Here is an 18,899-nt window from a genome sequence, read left to right as displayed (position 1 = left end):
AAAAATAGTGAGTATGGCACCATGAAAGCCCAGGGAAGGTAGAGAGAGAGAGAGAGAGAGAGAGAGAGGTTTTCCAGGGTAGGGCAGGGGTAGAGGATTGAGCCAACTGTACTCTCTGGTTCATGGCATACTATGAAAAGCTCCTTGGTCTATGTAAGACCATACTCTGTATTTATTCCTTTAGTCTTCATGACTATGTGGGAAACTATTCTTATATATTTGAAAAAAAATGTATATTAATGCTTCGTGTGTGTATTTTTAGTTTGTATAAATGATGTGTTAGAGATATCTTTCCATAGCTTAGCTTTCTCACCAAGCATCATGTTGTAAAATCCACTCATGTCTGCTACGACATATATACATCTAACCAATAGATTTTAATGGCTGTAAATACTCCATGATGTGCATTGTTAGAGGGAGAGCTTTTTTTTTTTTTTTTAAAGATTTTATTTATTCATGAGAGACGCACAGAGAGAGAGAGAGGCAGAGACACAGAGACACAGGCAGAAGGAGAAGCAGGCTCCATGCAGGGACCACCCTGGGCCAAAGGCAGGTGCTAAACTGCTGAGCCACCCAGGAATTTCCAGAGGGAGAGCTTTTTAAGAAGGCAAGAGCATTTGACAGATGTGGCAGAGAGAGTCAATAAGAAAGGCTAAAAAAAAAAAAAAAAAAAAAAAAAAGAAAGGCTAAAAATTGGGGGATTTGGCAGTGTGGAGACTGCTGGGGCAGTTTCCTTGGGAGGGTAGGGGCAGAAGCCAGAGCATGGGTAAACTGAGGAGTGTTTGAGAGGAGAGCAGATAGAGACAGTTTAAGTATAGACAGCCTTTGGGAGAAAGGAAGGAGCAAGGGATGAAGAATCAAGGAAGGGTTTGGAATTTTTAAGCTTTTGTTGTCCAAATAATCCATGTTCACTGTAGAAAAATTAGAAAGTTCAAGTGAACAAGATGAAAAATAACAAAATTGGGAAGTGTATTGGTTTCCCAGAGCTACCATAACAAATTGCCACAAACTGGGTGCCTTAACACAACAGAAATTTATTTACATAGTTCTGGAGGATAGTGGTCTGAAGTCAAGATGCTGGTAGGGCCATGCTCTGTCTTGAAGGCTCTAGGGGAGGATCCTTCCCTGCCTCATCTTAGCTTCCAGGGGTTTCTGGCAATCTTTGCAATTCCTTGGTTTATAGATACATTCCTCCAATTTTTGCCTGTGTCTCACATGGTGCTCTCTCTGTGTGTCTCCTCTGGATCTCTGTTTTCTCTTAGAAGGACACCAGTCATTAGATTAGGTCTCACCCTAATCCAGGATAATCTAGTCTTAATTTTATTAGATGTAATTTAACTAATTATATCTGCAAAGACCCTGTTTCCAAATAAGGTCATATTCTGAGGTTCCAAGTAGACATGAATTTGGCAGGTGAGAGGGACACTACTTAACCTGGTACAGGAGGGTTGTGTTTTCTATTTTTCTCCCTCTCTTTTCTTTCTTTACGATGAGGATGCAATTTGAGCCTGTTTATAGATTAAGTGGAAGAGTTAGGAGAAAAGAAGTTGGAAATAAGGGGAAAATCACAATACTATGTGGATCAAGGTCCCAGCAGAGCATGGAAACATGGACTGGAGGGTACTGGTGAAGGGGATGGGTAAAAGGGCCCAGAAGGGTAAAAGGCCTGCCTGATTTCCAACAGCCCTGCCCAGTCTCTGGCTCTCAGCCTGCTCAGAATCACTCTCCTCAAGTGCTCACTAGATACAACATTTCATGAGGCCAGTTTTATCAAAGGCTGTCATGTAGGGGAAGTGGAACATGCCTGGAGAGGGATCAAATGCAGGGCTGTGGGGGGAGTTCACTAGAAGGACACATAAGTCCTACCTTGCTTGCTTCTAACTTGCTGGGATTTCAGGAAAACAAATGACTTTCTTTATTTTCCTACAGATGTTGAAGATCTTTTTTTTTCTTCCTCAAAAACTGGACAAACCAAAGAAACTCCTAAATTCTCTATGGTTCAGTAGAAGGTAGTAAGCTTTGTCAGTTCCCAGCATTTAAACTGGGAAGTAAGTTCAGCTAGTAAGTTCTTGTTTGCTTATGAATAAACCACCCTTTAAATAAAGCCTACTGGTTTTGGTAATTTTAAATATTTTTATTTAAAAAAGGCTTTTTTTTTTCCTGCTAGGCTTTAGAATTACTACATGCATTTCAACTATTCTATGAATTTCTGTCAACTCTGGGGCTCTAAGTCTACCCCCCCTTGTTTTTTAAGATTTATTAATTTATTTATGATAGACACACACACAGAGAGAGAGAGAGAGAGAGAGAGAGAGAGAGAGAGGCAGAGACACAGGAGGAGGGAGAAGAAGGCTCCATGCTGGGAGCCTGACACAGGACTCGATCCTGGGACTCCAGGATCACGCCCTGGGCCAAAGGCAGGTGCCAAACCGCTGAGCCACCCAGAGATCCCCAGTCTACCCTTTTTTTAAAAAAAATTCTTTTTATTGGAGTTCAATTTGCCAACATATAGCATAAAACCCAGTGCTCATCCCATCTAGTGCCCCTTTTAAAACCAGTGGGTTTATTCCTACTAAGGGGCAGGGCCGAGAGACTGTGGAAATATCCTTCTTACCATAGAAGTCCATCCATATGGTTCTGCCCAGACTCTAGCATGTGATGCTTGCTAGTTAGCCCTTGTGTATTTGTTCACACTTTTTAGAGGTTAAGTATCAGGAAACTAAACTCAAACTCTAACCTCTTAGAGAGTTTATTGGCTTATGTCACTGCAAAGTCTGGATGTAGAATGGCCTTCCAGGTTAGTTTGATCTAGGAGCTCAAAGACACCCAGGACTTACTTAGTTTTACAAAAAAATTTTTTTAAGTAAACTCTACCCCCAATGTGGGCCTCAATTTCTAGGACCCTGAGGTTGAGAGTTGCATGCTCTACTGACTGGGCCAGTCAGGTGACCTAGTCATTCTCTTCTTGCCTCCTTCCATCTTCTCCCTCCCTCCTTTCCTTCCTTCCTTCCTTCCTTCCTTCCTTCCTTCCTTCCTTCCTTCCTTCCTTCCTTCCTTCCTTCCTTCCTTCCTTCCTTCCTTCCTTCCTTCCTCCCTTGTAAGCTCTATGCCCAATGTGGGGCTTGAACTCACCACCCAGAGATCAAGAATTGCATGCTTAACTGACTGAGCCAGCCATGTTAGAGAAAAATAGATTTCTCCTCCAAATATCAAAGAAAACACTGGGCTTCATTTTGCTTAAACCAGTAATGTGCTCATCAGTTGCTATGATCAGAGTAATGCCACTGAGGATAGATCTCTGAGGTAAAAGATGATTGGCTCAGACTTTTTGGGCCTGGAACTAAAGGGTTATCAGTTCTACCCATAGCTAAGCATAGAGGAGCAGCTCTGGGTACTTTTAGGAACAGGAGAATGGGGAAATGAATTTTAGGTCATCAATTCAACAATTGCCCACCTTACTTTGCTTCTTTATCCTCTGCTAACCACAGTTTCTTGGCTCCTCTTCTTTCAATTGGAAGGTCCTAAACTTGGTTTATAATTCCCATGCCCTGTCCCACTCCCCACCAACCCTTATTCTATTCATATACAAGGTCTGTTCTTCGAAGGATGGTTCTATGAAAGACAGAAATTTCCCTGAAACTCATTGTTTCCCACCTGAAGCAATGGGTCATGCTAAGAAGCCCTTTCTAGAGTATCTAGAGCAAAGACCAGATGAATAATAAGATCTAGGAGTCAGAGCCTGCTGGAAACATGACATTGTCAGGATGAAACCAGTATTTGGTCAGCATGGTTCTAGCCCAGTATAGATAAGATGTACAGTAAAAATAGGATGATAGGACTGGTGACCCTGGGCATGCCATCAAAGGTAAAGCTTCCTGGATGATGGGAGGCCTAGGACCTCTACTATCTAAAGTGCATCCCTGGTCAGGGATGTGATGTGCTGCTTACAAAGGACTCGTTGGCCCCTATAGCTGACAGTGCAGGGAGAACCAAGGGCAGGACACAGGAGTTCAGGGCCTTGAAGACAAGAGAGTAAAAACAATCAAGATTTCCCCAGCTAGATGGGACAAAGAGCATCTCCCATTGAGTGCCATGACCTTCCGTCATTCACAAAATATTTAGTGAATTCTGACCGTGTGCTAGGGGCTTTGCTGGCTCTGGAGCTACAATGGTGCACAAATTGTCCCTGTTCACATGGAGACTACAGCAGGTTAGGGCATGTATTGGTCAAGTTTCTTTTGGCTTTAGGAAATGAAATGTCCTTGTAGGCTTGTTGGAAGAATGCTAGAGGTTCTTAGAGAATTCACAGGGACTAAGGTCGCTTGGGACCCCCTCACCACCTAGAGGGTAACCTCCTCCTCTGAGAGTGCTCTTGTTAGTGGAAGGGGTTTCTGTGTCCAGTCTCTGTGGGTATCACTTCCAGATTCCTGAAAGGAGAATCTGTTTGGTTCGCCCTGAGCAAATCAACTATGGTTCAGGTCCCAAGATTGTGAGGTACAGGAAGGGTTGTCGGAGTCCTGCGCTATCTGTTGAGTGTGGTTTCCAGGGAAGGGCAGAATGCCATGCACTTGGAAGATCCCTGTGGACAGGGAGGTAGATGAACAAGGGCAATTGTGGCCCAGTGTTACCAGTGCTGTGTAAGGGGAAACATGAAGTTATGTGGGAGCATATCAGTCAAGAGTCTTTGGGAGGCAAGGTTTGGAAAACCAACTTGGGCAAAGAGGGAATTTATTAAAAAAAGATTTTATTTATTTGTTTGAGAGAGGGAGAGCAGAGGGAGGAATGGGGGGCGGGGAAGAATTCCAAGCAGACTCCTCACTAAGCATGGAGCTTGAAGTGAGGCTCAATCTCACAACTGAGATGGTGACCTGAGTAGAAGCAAGAGTCAGATACTTGACTGACTGAGTTGCCCCAAAGGGGAATTTACTGGAAAGCTCACAGTGAGAAGGGTGAAGGGCAGGTGGTATCAGTGATCACTAGACCAGGGACCAGAATGTTACTAGGTATTTTGTTTCTCAATCTCTCAGCCCCACTTCACTTTGTTGTCAAATTCTTTCTCTCAGCAAAGCTTTCTTTCTTTCTTTAAAAAAAAAAAAAGGGATCCCTGGGTGGTGCAGCGGTTTAGCGCCTGCCTTGGGCCCAGGGCGTGATCCTGGAGACCCGGGATCGAATCCCACATCGCGCTCCCAGTGCATGGAGCCTGCTTCTCCCTCTGCCTCTCCTCTCTCTCTCTCTCTCTCTCTCTCTCTCTCTCTCCTCTCTGTGACTATCATAAATAAATAAATTAAAAAAAAAAAAAGATTTTAGGGATCCCTGAATGGCTCAGTGGTTTAGTGTCTGCCTTTGGCCCAGGGCGTGAGTCCTGGGATCAAATCTGCGCATGGGCTCTGTGCATGGAGCCTGCTTCTCTGCTTCTCCCTCTGCCTGTGTCTCTGCCTCTCTCTCTCTGTGTGTGTGTGTCTCTCATGAATAAATAAATAAAATCTTTGAAAAAAATAAAAAAAGATTTTATTTATTTATTCATGAGAGACACAGAGAGAGAGAGAGAGAGAGAGGCAGAGACACAGGCAGGGAGAAGTAGGCTCCATGCTGGGAGCCTGATGCGGGACTCGATCCAAGGACCCCAGGATCATGACCTGAGCCAAAGGCAGACCCTCAACTACTGAGCCACCGAGGCACCCCAAGTTGACTCTATTAAATGTGGAAGGGGACCACACAAAGATATCAGGACCAGGAGGTGAGAGTCATGGGAGGCTGCCCCAGAGCTATCTTAGGCTATTCTATTCCCCATAACATATCCTGCAGAACTGGGATGTTGAACATTGATACATGGAGATGGGGATCTGTAGTCAAGTCAGTTTGAGAAAGGATATGTTAAGCCAAGTTAAACAAGTTCCTTTCCTGCAGTGTTTTCACTCAGCTGTTAGTACATTGATACCTGCTTTGAGGCCCTGCTTTCAGGGAGTAGGGTAAATAACGCCAAAATTTCTCATTCTTAATTTTTTCCTCTAGTGGGCCCTTCTCCCCTTCCCCACCCCATCCTCGCTTTCTTCCCTGCAAAAGCTTATCAGAGTGCTGCCTGTCTCCTGTTAAAAATGTACATTTCTGGGGGCACGAGGCTAGCTCAGTTAGAAGAGTGTGTGACTCTTGATCTTGGGGTTGTGACTTTGAGCACCACATTGGGTGTAGAAATTACTGAAAAAATAAATAAACTTTAAAAAAATGTGCATTTAGGGCACCTGGGTGGTGTAGTCGGTTAAGCATCCAACTCTTGGTTTTGGCTTAGGTTGTGTCTGGGTCATGAGATGGAGCCCACATAGGACTCTGCAGTCAACGCAAAGACAGCTGGAGTTTCCCTCTCTCCCCCTCCTTTTGCCCCTCCCCCACCACATTCACTCTTTCTAAAATAAATAAATCTTTTTTTTTTAGTGTTTTTTATTTTTTATTTTTATTTATTTATTTTTTTTAAAGATTATTTATTTATTTTATTCATGAGAGACACACAGAGAGAGAGAGAGAAAGAGAGAGGAGAGAGAGAGAGGCAGAGGGAGAAGCAGGTTCCATGCAGGGAGCACGACGTGGGACTCGATCCCGGGTCCCCAGGATCACACCCTGGGCTGAAGGCGGCGCTAAACCGTTGAGCCACCCGGGCTGCCCTATTTTTTATTATTATTTTTAAGGATTTTATTTATTTATTTATTCATGAGACACACACACACACACACACACACACACACACAGAGGCAGAGACATAGGCAGAGGGAGAAGCAGGCTCCATGCAGGAAGCCTGATGTGGGACTCAATCCCAGGACTCCAGGATCAGGCCCTGGGCTGAAGGCAGTGCTAAACCTCTGAGCTACCCGGGCTGCCCTAAAATAAATAAATCTTTAAAAAACATATGTTTCTGGCAAAGCGATATTTTCCTTTGGAGCTGCTTGTCCTTGACCCTCCAAAGCCTTCCTATTCATTTGGCAATTCACATCATTGCCAACTGGGCAATGATTAAAACTGGGAATGATTAAAAAGTAAAGGAACATGTTTTCTTGTGAGGTGAATGGTCAATCTCTAAGGAAATTCTACAAATAAGTCTCACAAAACTCCCTTTGTTGGCAATAGTGTTGGGTGATAGTCATATAGTGGCCAATACTGTTTGAAGGCCAGCAACCATTTGTATGTGAAAATTTGGGTTGCTTCTTTAAGATATATTTGTTGGTGGAAATACAAGGTGTGGGTTAGTAATATCTTGTAACTTAGAGGTTTTGGCAGTAAATACTGAAACTTTCAGTTTTGGAACCTTCTCTAACCTCCTCTTGTCTAAGTGGGTTTTGTTGTTGTTTCTTCTGTTTAGGTTATTTGTCATGGCAATAACCCAATTTATTTGAAGTGTTTTTATCACATTTCTCTCAGCTGGTTATACCATCTTGAATTATTTAACTTGGTATAAACACTAAGGTATGTATATGAAAGCTCCTACACCATATGTTTTATGGAAATGTGCTTATTTAGATGTTTCCAGGCATAGCATCTGCTCTTATGCATCTTTTATAATATTTTGCATGGAGCTCATATAATAATTGATCTTCACCATCTGATAATTTTCATTAAAGAGAGTTTCCTATGCTTTTGATAAATGGTCATTCTTAATGTTTTGGAGCAAAAGAGGATCTAAATTAAAAATAAGAAGTGATCAAAAAAGGCTTTCCTGAGGTCTTTAATTTTCATTATCTGCTGCCTACTTTTTAGAAAGAGCTGATATCTGTGCATTTAGAAGAGTAAGCTCATCTGAACATTATTTTAAATGGAAAAACCCAAGTTTATTCAACCTGTTATTCCCATGGAAGTCTAGGTCCATAAAGGCTGCTGAGAATAAATTCTCCTTTCTATCCTTCTGTGGACTGAAAATTTGGGCTTACTCTGGGTTCCTGCTGACAGTGTTCTGAGGTAGCCTGGTCTTCCTGCACAAAATGGAGTTTCACAAATATCCAGTGTTACCTAATGGCCTCTTTTAAATTGCAAATCCACCTTAAGATTCTTTGGTTTTCTCTATGGAGAGAAGACTTAATAAATAAATCTCCAAATTCAATCCCACAAAGACCTGTATGTGCACAGCTACTAATTTCAGAAAACAGTGAATCATGCAATAAGCTACATCTACCTTCTTGAAATAGCATTTGAAACAACCTATTATTAATTACATTTCCTGAGTTCCCAAAACCAGAAAATTGGCTCTATCTAGAGGAACTTCTTGATTTACCAAAATATACATTGGTTCGAATGCAGTAAAGGAAATGCAACCATCTTGACTATAAAATCTCCTGCTTTTAAAAAGTAGGAGAGGTCCCCGAGGGCCTCCAGGTCTCCATAGAGAGATTGGCAAACCACTAGCAGGGTGCAGGATGATTTTAGGTGGTACATGGATAAACCTTCAAAAACAATATAATTATCATTTACTCATTGTAGTGGGTCGAATAATGTCTTTCTCAAAATTGGTGTCTACCCAGAACCTCAGAGTGTGACCTTATTTGGAAATAAGGCCTTTGCAGATGTAGCTAATTAAGGCTCTTTAGATGAAATAATCCTCGGGTTAGGGTGGGCCTTGAATCTAATCACTGGTGTCTCTATAAGAGAAAGAAGAGGGAGGAATACCCCGCTGGCTTAGTCCCTTGGGCATCTGCCTTCTGCTCAGTTATGATTCTGGGGTCCTGGGAGTCCTGGGTCAGGCTCTCTGCTCAGAGCCTCCTTCTCCCTGTTCCTCTGCCTGCTTGTGCTCTCTCTCTCTGTCAAATAAATAAATAATATCTTAAAAATAAAAGGAAGAGAAAAGAGGAGATTGGACACAGACATATGGAGAAAAAGTTCATGTGAATATGGAGATAGAGATTGGAGTGATGTGTCTACAAGCCAAGGAACATCAAGAAGCCAAGAGAGGGGTATAGGATAATTTCTCCCTCAAAAACTACAGAAGTGGGGATCCCTGGGTGCCTCAGCAGTTTAGAGCCTGCCTTCGGCCCAGGGTGTGATCCTGGAGTCCCAGAATTGAGTCCCATGTCAGGCTTTCTGCATGGAGCCTGTTTCTCCCTCTGCCTGTGTCTCTGCCTCTGTCTCTCTCTCTGTGTCTTTTGTGAATAAATGAATAAAATCTTAAAAAAAAAAAAAAAAAAGAAAAAAACTCCAGAAGTAACAGACCCTAGTGACACCCTTATTTTGATCTTCTGGTCTCCTGAACTATGATATGAAAGAATACATTTTTGTTGTTTTAACCCACCCACTTCATCATAATTTGTTACAGCAACCTTAGGAAATGAATACATTTTAAGAAATGCATTACACAATATATACATGGTGTGTAAAGCCTGTGATTTCACAGCTGGTACTGTTTAGACTAGTATTCTCTAAATTTATTTAGGTAGCAAAACATGCATTGATTTAAAAAATAAAAGTAAAATTTAGGAGGCAGGAAGATATTGCAAAGCTGGGGTGGCCAGCATGTGGATGGAGGACCAGTTTGGGAGGCACTGCTATTGCTGCCCATAGGCCACTTCCATCTGGAGGGGGCATTGTGGAGATACGGGTCAACTCTCATCTTCGCCCTTAATCAACTCTGTGACTTTGGGTAAAATACAAATAATGGCCTCAAGAAGACCCACCTTCCTCAGCAGTAAAATGGGGACAATAATAAATACCAAAGCTTATGTAGGGATTATGAATTCCTTTTCCTTCAGCCTTGGAATACTGAAAGCTTAGTTATCCAAACCAATTCCATTAACTTTGAGGGTGGGGAGCTCCTGGCATCTGGGTTGATCTCTAAAAGAACATTTTGTAATCAGTGCCCTCAAAAGTGAGTTGCAGGGCTGAGCAATATTGGAAGTGAATTGTGGTTTAGCAGTAGGAACTGATGCAAGTCACCCTTGATGAGTCATAGCCAGTCAAGTTTCTGTTATTTCTGGGTCTTCTGTGTTTTAACCAGTTTTGGTGGCTTTTGTTTCTCCCTCTTTTCAACTCTATCCTCCTGGAATTCACAAAGCAAGGAAGAGAACTCTAGATGGAATGTGACATATCTTAGATACAGGAACATATGTATTTCAGAAAGGTCAGAGGTGTTTTGTAAATTTGATGCAAAACCCTGGAAATACTCTTAGGATGGTTTTCTAAGCAGACTTGGCTGGAACTAGCAAAGTGGATTGCAGTGGAAATGACACAGCTGACATCTGCTATGTGCTCACCAATGGGTAGACACTGTGTTCAATGGTATCTCATTCAATCAGTCCCAAAATCTCTGAGGCAGGTATTGCTATTAAATTTCTTATTTTACAGATGGGAAAACTGAAGCATGGAGAAGTTAAGTAACTTGTCTGAGATCACATAAACATGAACTTGTTCAAGATCATCACACAAGGTAGTTTGCCTTGGGAATCTGCTCTCTTAACCTCCTTATTATATGGTAGGAAAGCTTAATAAATGGGGAAATACAGGAAGGGGAAGAATGCCCCTAAATTGTGCAAGACATAGCATTTGGTCTTTGGAGTCAGGCAGGTCTTATTACAACCCTGGCTCCGCTACTTAGCAACTATTTGACTTAATACCTAAACTCTAGGAACCTCAGATTTTGCATCTGTCAAGTGAATGCAGTAATATCTACATCATAGCATTCCTGCGGGAATTAAATAAAATGTTGTCTATCCAATACATGGTGGGATGCGGGGGAAATAAATAGCCTGGATCGTACCAAGAATTTCTTCAGAGGTGACTTCCCTCATCCTCACAACAACACTTTGAGGTAGATATTCTTATTATCACTCCTGTTGTACAGGTAGGAAAGTTAAGGTTTGGAGACATATCAAACAACTTTTCTAACATTACACTCAGCATGTGGCGGAGCCAGAATTCAAATTTAGGAATGGTTCCACAGTGCAAGCTCTCACCTGCTTCCTTCTGCATGTGAAAAAGACCTGGGAATTGGAGTTAAGTACAAGCTCGAGGAGGTTCTACAAGTACAGCAGCGGGAGAAAAAGCCAGTTCACGTTCAGGGTACATTCATGCAAAAAGAGGATTCAGCGTGTACGATATATTCTCTGTTGTTTAGATGGCACCTACAGTAAGTAGTGTGTCCAAGTTTGGATGATGCTTTTTAACAGGTACTAAAAAACTGGAAATGACTATGATGATGAAAATAGGGGTTGAAAATTATCTCAAGTGAGAAACAGCTGAAAATGTTTGGGTTTGGTGAAAATGCACAAAGGGGTCAGGAAGCTAGATGTGTTTGGGTCCAGCAGGCTGACCGTAGCTTGGTATAATCACTATGAGTCCTGACTCTGTACCCAGACTTGCAAGTTCAAGGATCCTACTGTATTAATTAATGAATATTCAGAGTTGCTCATATACTTGGCAATTGACTCACACTAACCAAACCTCTAAGAGACTGCTGCATATGTCAGAATGTTAACTAACTGCTTCAAATAGGAACATAAGCACCCAAAAGATTTTATACATGTATTAGCTGATCAGAGCACCTTTTTGTTTTAAGGGGGGTTTTATATTCTTTTGTCAGAATCTGTATAACACTGTGGTAAGCTAACTTGTTAGCCTGAAAGGAGGGTAAAATTGCAAGCCCTTGAGATTTTTTGACTCAGGATGATGGTTGAGAGTTGATGTCTCATTATTTTATTAACTGAACTTATTCATATGAACAATATTCCATATGTGCTTTTGAACATCTGTATCTTGTCTGCAAATTGTTTTGATTCTTTACTTGTTTTTCAGTCGGGTTGTTTTTAATTGGGTGGTAGATTTCTATTGTTTTTCCTTTTCCTACAGTGTAAAGCATTTTTTAAAATGATGTGTAACATTAGACAAAATTATTTAAAGTCAGTACATTTTTATTTAAGGAATTTTTACATGTTGTGATTCCTTCCAATGGCCTATCAGGTTCAGAATAGTTTCTCTAAAGTTTGAGTCAGGGTTTATCTTCCAGATAGGTCTTTTAAAAAGAATCTATGCTTAATTCACTGTCCTGTGTTCATTGTATATATATATATAATATAATATATGAATTTAATATAATAATAATTATATATTACATTTATATGTTATATAACATAATATATTTTATATATTATAAATAACATACAATTATATATTAATTTATAATAATTATTAATATAATCATATATTATATATTATATAATTAAATATTATATAATTATTATTATATAATACAATTTATTATATAATATATAATATATTATATATATTAGTTGGGCTTCTTTTATCTTCATTTGAATATGGAACTACTGATGGCATACTTCAAACATTTCCCCACCTAGAATCTTTGAGACCTGATTTCTTCAAGTGATTTGCTTTAGGGTCACTTTTAGGACCACAGATCCAATGAATAATTCTGTGAGTAAAGCAAAACCACATAGTTACTCTATGAGACATTTTCAATGATATGGCACCTTTTCCGCAGGAAAAGCCCCGTGCAGATAGACCTCAGCTATCTATTGGGTTGTTTCTAATTGATTGATAGGTTCTTTATATAAATGTATGTGTATATAAAAATATTAATCCATGTTTAGATAATTCAGATAAAATGAGATATAGATGTTATACATCATAAAATAATGAGGTATCAAATTTTGTTATATCAATTGCAATATTGCCTGTCATAATTCACTTGCTTTTGACTTTCTATTTATTTTATTTCCAGTATAGTTAACATACCATATTGTGTTAGTTTCAGGTGTATAATATAGTGATTCAACAACTCTATACATTACTCAGTGCTCATCATGATATGTGTGCTCTGTAATCCCCTTCACCTGTCTCACCCATGCCCCACCTTCTCCCCTCCGAGAACCATCGGTTTGTTCTCTAGGGTTAAGTGACTTACTTTCTTTATATTTCTTCTTCCATACCCCATGATGTATCTGGGTTTATTTATTTATTTATTTATTTATTTATTTATTTATTTATTTATTTAAGATTTTATCTATTTATTCATGAAATTCAGAGAGAGAGAGACAGAGACATAGGCAGAGGGAGAAGCAGGCTCCATGCAGGGAGCCCGACATGGGACTCAATCCCGGGATTCCAGGATCACGCCCTGGGCTGAAGGTGGCACTAAATTGCTGAGCCACCCAGGCTACCATGGAATTTTGATTAAAATTGCATCACATGTATTATTTAATTTGGGGAGCATTAATATCTGTATAATATTGAACCGTTTTATCTAGGAATATCTTTTATGGCTTTCATTAAAATTATATGGTTATCTTCAATAAATTTCATACTTTTAAGTTTTTTAATGTAATTCAAGGTTTCATTGGAATTGAATTATAGCACTCTTCTATATTACATTAGTCTTGCTGATTATGGAAAAGCTGTAGATTTTCATATGTTAATTTTGTTTCTACCTTTCTGAAAATTATAATTAGTCCGTGGAGATATTATTGATTGCCTTAGATTTTCTGGGCATATATCTACTTTGCCAATGTATTTATAAATATTTCATGTTTATTTCTTTTTTCTGATCTTTTTGTATTGACCAGTAACTCTAGGGCAAAATTATTGACTCTATAAAAGTAGGCATCATTATATCTTGCTCCTGACTTTTATGGAGATGTGGTATTTTACTCTTCAGGGTAGTTTACAGATACCTTACTTTTCAGAATGATATTTGAAAATTGGCAAAATGTTGATAATTGTTGAAGAGTGATAGGTACACAGAGCTCATTATTTTTTCTGTGTGTATATGTTAGAAATTTCCATAATAAAGAATTAAATGAAAAAAACAGTTGAATTTGAAAAAAAAAAAGGATTGTTTTAAGTTTTTGGTGGAAAACCCTTTTTAATTTAAGGAAGTAGCTTTCTTTCCTAGCGTATTGTAAATTTTCTCTTTGGGATGGGTATAAAATATGTATCTTCGAAAAACTATTTTGAAAGAAAAACTGTGACAGGGCCTACCTATCTCAAAAGGCCAAGGAAAAGTATGAGAATCTCAATATAAAAAATTGAGAACTCATTCACCAAATAGTTAGATTGGCTTCTCTCTTTTCATCAACTGACAGTTTTCAATAAAAAGTAGAAGTGCCTCTAGGGCCCTAGCACATTGCTGAAAAAACAGAAGAGACTAAATAAATAATGTATCATTGATAGAGGGTTTTTGGAGGAGAGAGATGTAGGTCATGGTAGCTGTATTGTACCACCCAGGTCCTCTCTCAGGACTGAAGGACTTACCCCCACAGCTGCCTGGATTATAGTTGGCTGACACTCTTCAGCTGCCAGTCCTTTCCAGGAATTGCCCGGCTGAAAAGAACCACGTTGTTCAAGCTTCTGCTCCCTTCCCAGGAGCAGCTGCATCCAATGACTGGCCTGCGTGAGGCTGTAAAATTCCAGTTCCCTTGCCCAATGGAGAACAGGTTGAAAGGGCTTTCCCAGCTTCCCATTGAGCTCCATGCTGGGTAGCTGAGGGTTGCCAGATAAAATAAATGTAGTTGGCCAGTTAACTTTCAATTTAGGACAAACATCAGTATGTCCTAAATATTGCATGGGGCACATTGCTGCTAAAATTCTTTTTGCTGTTTATCTGAAATTCAAAGTTAATTATGTGTTTATTTGCTAAATCTGGCAGCCCAGTGAGGCATGGTGACCTGACTTCTCCTGTGAGCCTGCTTCTTTCCCTTATTCCACAGCTGTTGATTCTCGAGAGCACTCCCCAACCAACTCCCGGCATGAAACGGTTGTCTCGGAGTCTACTTTCTCAGTAACCAGCCTGCAATAGAGAATTAACATAAAACACCTTTTCTGGCCCTGCCCCGCCTTCAGAACCAATTGAGAGATTGGCATGTGGGTCCAAATGACAGAGATCTCCTTAGGTTGATTATTGAAGAGTGGAGACTGGAGAACGGGGCTAAGTCTGAGGGCCTACCGGGTTTCCTGAACTGTCATGTACTCAGAGCGCCTCACCGAGCTGGCTCTGTAGCTGGTCCTGTCACCTGTTCACCAATTAGGTAAGTCATTCCTCATCTACTGGGGGGAAGGGAGGGCAAGAAGCCAGGACTGTTAGCTCTTGCTACCATGCCTCTACATGAAATATGAAGCCAAGGGAAAGAGGCCTCTCAGTAAACATGGCTTTTGTGCAGGATAAAAGTGGCCGTGTTCCAATGGTCGGTGCAAATGATCGTTTATGAACCTGATGCAAAATAGGCTGAGACCTTCGAAAGTATGAGTTCTGTGTCCTTTGCCTCCTCTGACTTTTCTCCTCTAAGTGAGGGATTTCCTCAGGACTTAACCCTTGTCTCTCTTTTTGATCTGTGTGATCTGCTTTGTCAAGCTAGCTAGCCTTCACGTAATGCTTTCAGACGCTTGACTTCACACGTGCTTCGCCCCCTTCTCCCAAGCTTCATTGGGTTCGGTATCCCACAGTTTCATCCCCTACCCCTCAGTTTTCTGGAAATATCTCAAATACGGTATGTTTTGCTTCTGTCCCACTCTTGCTTGGGTGGGAACAGATTCTCACTCAGGTTGCCAAGCAATGAGGAATCTGTTGTGAGGAGAACGCACATGGGAACCCGAGGAAGCAAACGTCGAGGCTTCAGGAGCAGCAGGGACTGGAGGATGGGACAAGACATGAGTGGCATTTGTTTTTTAAATTTTCAATGCACCTGTTTCTTGAATACTCCCCATGTGCTGGGCCAGGAACGAATCCCAAAACACCCAGTGAAGGACCTCGGCTGTAGCTGAGTGTTTCACTCTTAAAGGGCCTCACTTTCTGTGTGTGTCGCTTCCATCTGGGGTAACTGCTGGCTTAGGTTCTCCCCTCTGTCTCACAGCTACAGTGTCTCTTCATTTTACTTGTGCTTTATGGTTCTTCTCAAGGTTATGACTCTTCTTGGCATCCTTTTAGGGTCACCTACATGTAACAGCCTCATTTTCTTGTGTGTATGTGGGTGTTTTCCCCCCAGACTCCTGAGACAAGTAATTTGAATGTATGCTCAGGGCTGCTCATAGGTCCCTGATCAGCCTATAAGTGGGCAGCCCCTGGGTCAGATGCTGACATCAGTCTAACCAGTTATGGCTAGAGGGATAATGTGGTCCCTGAGGACTGCTCCTTTACCCCCACTTGCAAGCCCTGCATCAGGGTAAGTGCAATGATCAGTGTGGGTCCTTCTCTTCCCTAAAAGGAGGCTCTGACTCTTCCCTTTTGTTAAAGGAACAACCATTCTTGCTTTCCAGTTAGTTTGGAAACATGGGTCTCATATTTGAATCTATTTTTCTCTTGATTTACAACCTTGTACCTGCCAAACCCTACTGATTCTTTATAGACTGTCAGCCAGCTCAGGCTTCTATACCCAAATACTGCAGACTGGATGGCTTAAACCACAGAAACCTACTTCTTATGGTTCTGGAGGCTGGAGAGTCAAAGATCAAGATGCCAGCATGGAAGGTCAGGTCCTGATGAAGGCTGTCTCCCTTGCTTTGTGGATGGCCATCTTCTCACTGTCCTTATAAGGCAGAGAGAGTGCAAGCTCTCTGTTGGCTCCCTTTACAAAGGCTCTAGTCCCATCGTGAGGGCCTCACCCTTTTTTTTTTTTTTTTTTTTTTAGGGCCTCACCCTTGTAATCTCATCTAATACTTATTACCTTCCCAAAGGTCCCATCTCCCAATACCATTTCTTTGGGTGTTAGGCTTCAATGTATGAATTTTGGGGGGACACAAACATTTAGTCCACAACTTGGGCTATTATCTGTTCTCTTGTCTTCTTTCTCACCATAACTGTTCAAATCCAGAAACTCCATATATCTTTCTTTGACCCTTACAATAACCTCCTAACGTATTTTTCCCTATTCTTCTGATTTCACGTCCTGCTTCTAGACTTTCTTAAAGTTCATCTCTTATCCTTTTGCTGCTCAAATAACTTTAATAGCTCCCTGCAGTTAATTGAATAAAGTTCAAATGCCTTCACTCGGTATTCAAGGCCCTTCATGAGGTAGGCCAATGGGTGTTTTTAATATGTTTTCCAATCATTTTTTTCATGTTTTCTATCTTTGAGTCTGTGTTTCTTAAAGTGTAGTCCTCAGGACAGCTGACCCAGATTTACTTGGATGTTGCTGAAGGTAGTTTCTTAAGAGCTTCCCTACAAACAGTGAATGATACCTCTGTGATATCTCAGTACAGGAATCTATTTTGAAAACAGGAATCCCCGATGATTCTTATACACTATTAAACTTCAGGAGTGTACCCAGTAGTCAGTGAGGAATAGGAGAGTGCTTATTTTTGTGGATACTCTGGGAGAGGTCAGGAGTGGTTTTTTTTTATGGTGTAAGGTAGGGATTAGGCTTCTCTGGTGGTTTTACCATCATTAAAAATGGCCAGTTCATTCCATGCATCAAATTGCTGGTGATTCTAATTTTTTTTTTTTTAAGATTTATTTATGAGAGAGATCGAGAGCACAAGCAGGAGAAGGGGCAGAGGAAGAGGGAGAAGCAGAATCCTCACTGAGCTGAGAGCCAGACACAGGGCCTGATCCCAGGACCCTGGGATCATAACCTCAGCTGAAAGCAGACACTTAACTGACTGAGCCACCCAGGCCGCTCTGATTCTAATTCTTTAAAGCAATGATTTTCTTTCTTTTCTTAAGGCAGTGATTTTTCAAGCCGTGCTCCATGGAACACTCAGAGTCCCCACAGAAAGTGATGGGTACCTTAGTAGATGGGCTTCATGACTTCCTTTTGTCTACTTTCACTGAAATAATTCCAGTTTTATCTGTGTTACATTTTCAAGTTTTTTTTTTTAATATTTATTTATTCATGAGAGACACACAGAGAGAGGCAGAGACACAGTCAGAGGGAGAAGCAGGCTCCCTGCAGAGAGCCGGATGTGGGACTTGATTCCAGGACCCTGGGATCATGACCTGAACCAAAAGCAGACACTCAACCACTGAGCCACCCAGGTGCCCACATTTTCAAGTTCTAAGATTATATTTGGTTTTTGTCTTTTTTGGGGGGAGAGGGGGTTTGCTATTTATTTATGACAAATATTACACATCCGTGATCCTGTGTAGGAAACAATGCTGTTGGCCAATCAGAGGATGCTGTCATCCAACTTACCCAGTCTTCTAATGGCCCCACAGATAGTATAGGCTTTAAACTGGCTATTAAATCTGCCTGTCATCTTCTTAACCTTGGCCACATTCATCTGCATGGATGTGTGGTTCTTGGTACCCATGGTTGCTAGCAGAGTGTTTCTGCAGCAGAGACAGGCCCACAGGCTCCCTGGCCTCATTCTGCATGTTGAAGGCATGCCTGCTGCCACTGCCATAAGTAGAAGCACAGAAAGAAAAGTAAGATATGGTTGGAAGAAGTGTTCTGCTTTAAGATTTTCTAAGTGTCTCTGTTCTGGGTTTTCCTTCTTTTCTTTTTTTTGGGGGGTGGTATTTAAATTCAAGTTAGTTAACATATTGTGTATTATCAATTTCAGGTTAGAATTTAGTGACTCATTAGTTGCATATAACACCCAGTTCTGTTCTGTTTTATTTATTTATTTATTTATTTATTTATTTATTTATTTATTTATTTATTTTTATTTTTTTCTGTTCTGGTTTTAACCATATCTTTTACTCTTCCAACTTTGGAGAAAAAAACCATTTGAGAAATAAATGCAGTAATTAGATGGAGATTTAAAAAAAATCAGCTTTATAATTAATGATGCTCAACTGGGGTTTAGAGCCTGGATCTGTGGCAACAATCAGGTTTTCCAATATCATTTTTCCAAGACTCAACTTTAGGACAACTCACCCACAGGACTAATACCTTTCTCTGATAGTCCTAAGTTTTATTGTTGTTTTTTAAAAGATTTTATTTATATATTTTAGAGATGAGAGATTGTGGGGGGAGGGGCAG

The 18,899-nt window shown here is 40.7% G+C and overlaps 1 long non-coding RNA gene and 1 pseudogene across 9 annotated transcripts in view; one reads left to right on the top strand and one right to left on the bottom strand.

Annotated features, from left to right (window-relative positions):
* Window positions 1-18,899, top strand: part of LOC140602933 (uncharacterized) — a 105,587-nt gene that overhangs the window by 22,968 nt on the left and 63,720 nt on the right. For 3 of the 9 annotated variants that reach the window (XR_012005941.1, XR_012005935.1, XR_012005936.1), the window contains 2 exons: window positions 10,315-10,396; window positions 14,691-15,008. The exons of 2 other annotated variants lie outside the window; for them this stretch is intronic. This is a non-coding gene — a long non-coding RNA (uncharacterized lncRNA). The remainder of the gene's footprint in view (window positions 1-10,314; window positions 10,397-14,690; window positions 15,009-18,899) is intronic. 4 more of the 9 variants (XR_012005943.1, XR_012005938.1, XR_012005940.1 and 1 more) reach the window with 2 other exon arrangements.
* Window positions 15,514-18,289, bottom strand: LOC140603223 (small ribosomal subunit protein eS21-like; annotated as a pseudogene).

Source organism: Canis lupus, chromosome 13 (genome assembly GCF_048164855.1).
Source record: "Canis lupus baileyi chromosome 13, mCanLup2.hap1, whole genome shotgun sequence".
In the NCBI taxonomy this organism is placed as follows: domain Eukaryota; kingdom Metazoa; phylum Chordata; class Mammalia; order Carnivora; family Canidae; genus Canis; species Canis lupus.
This window is presented reverse-complemented; position numbering and strand designations above follow the sequence as displayed.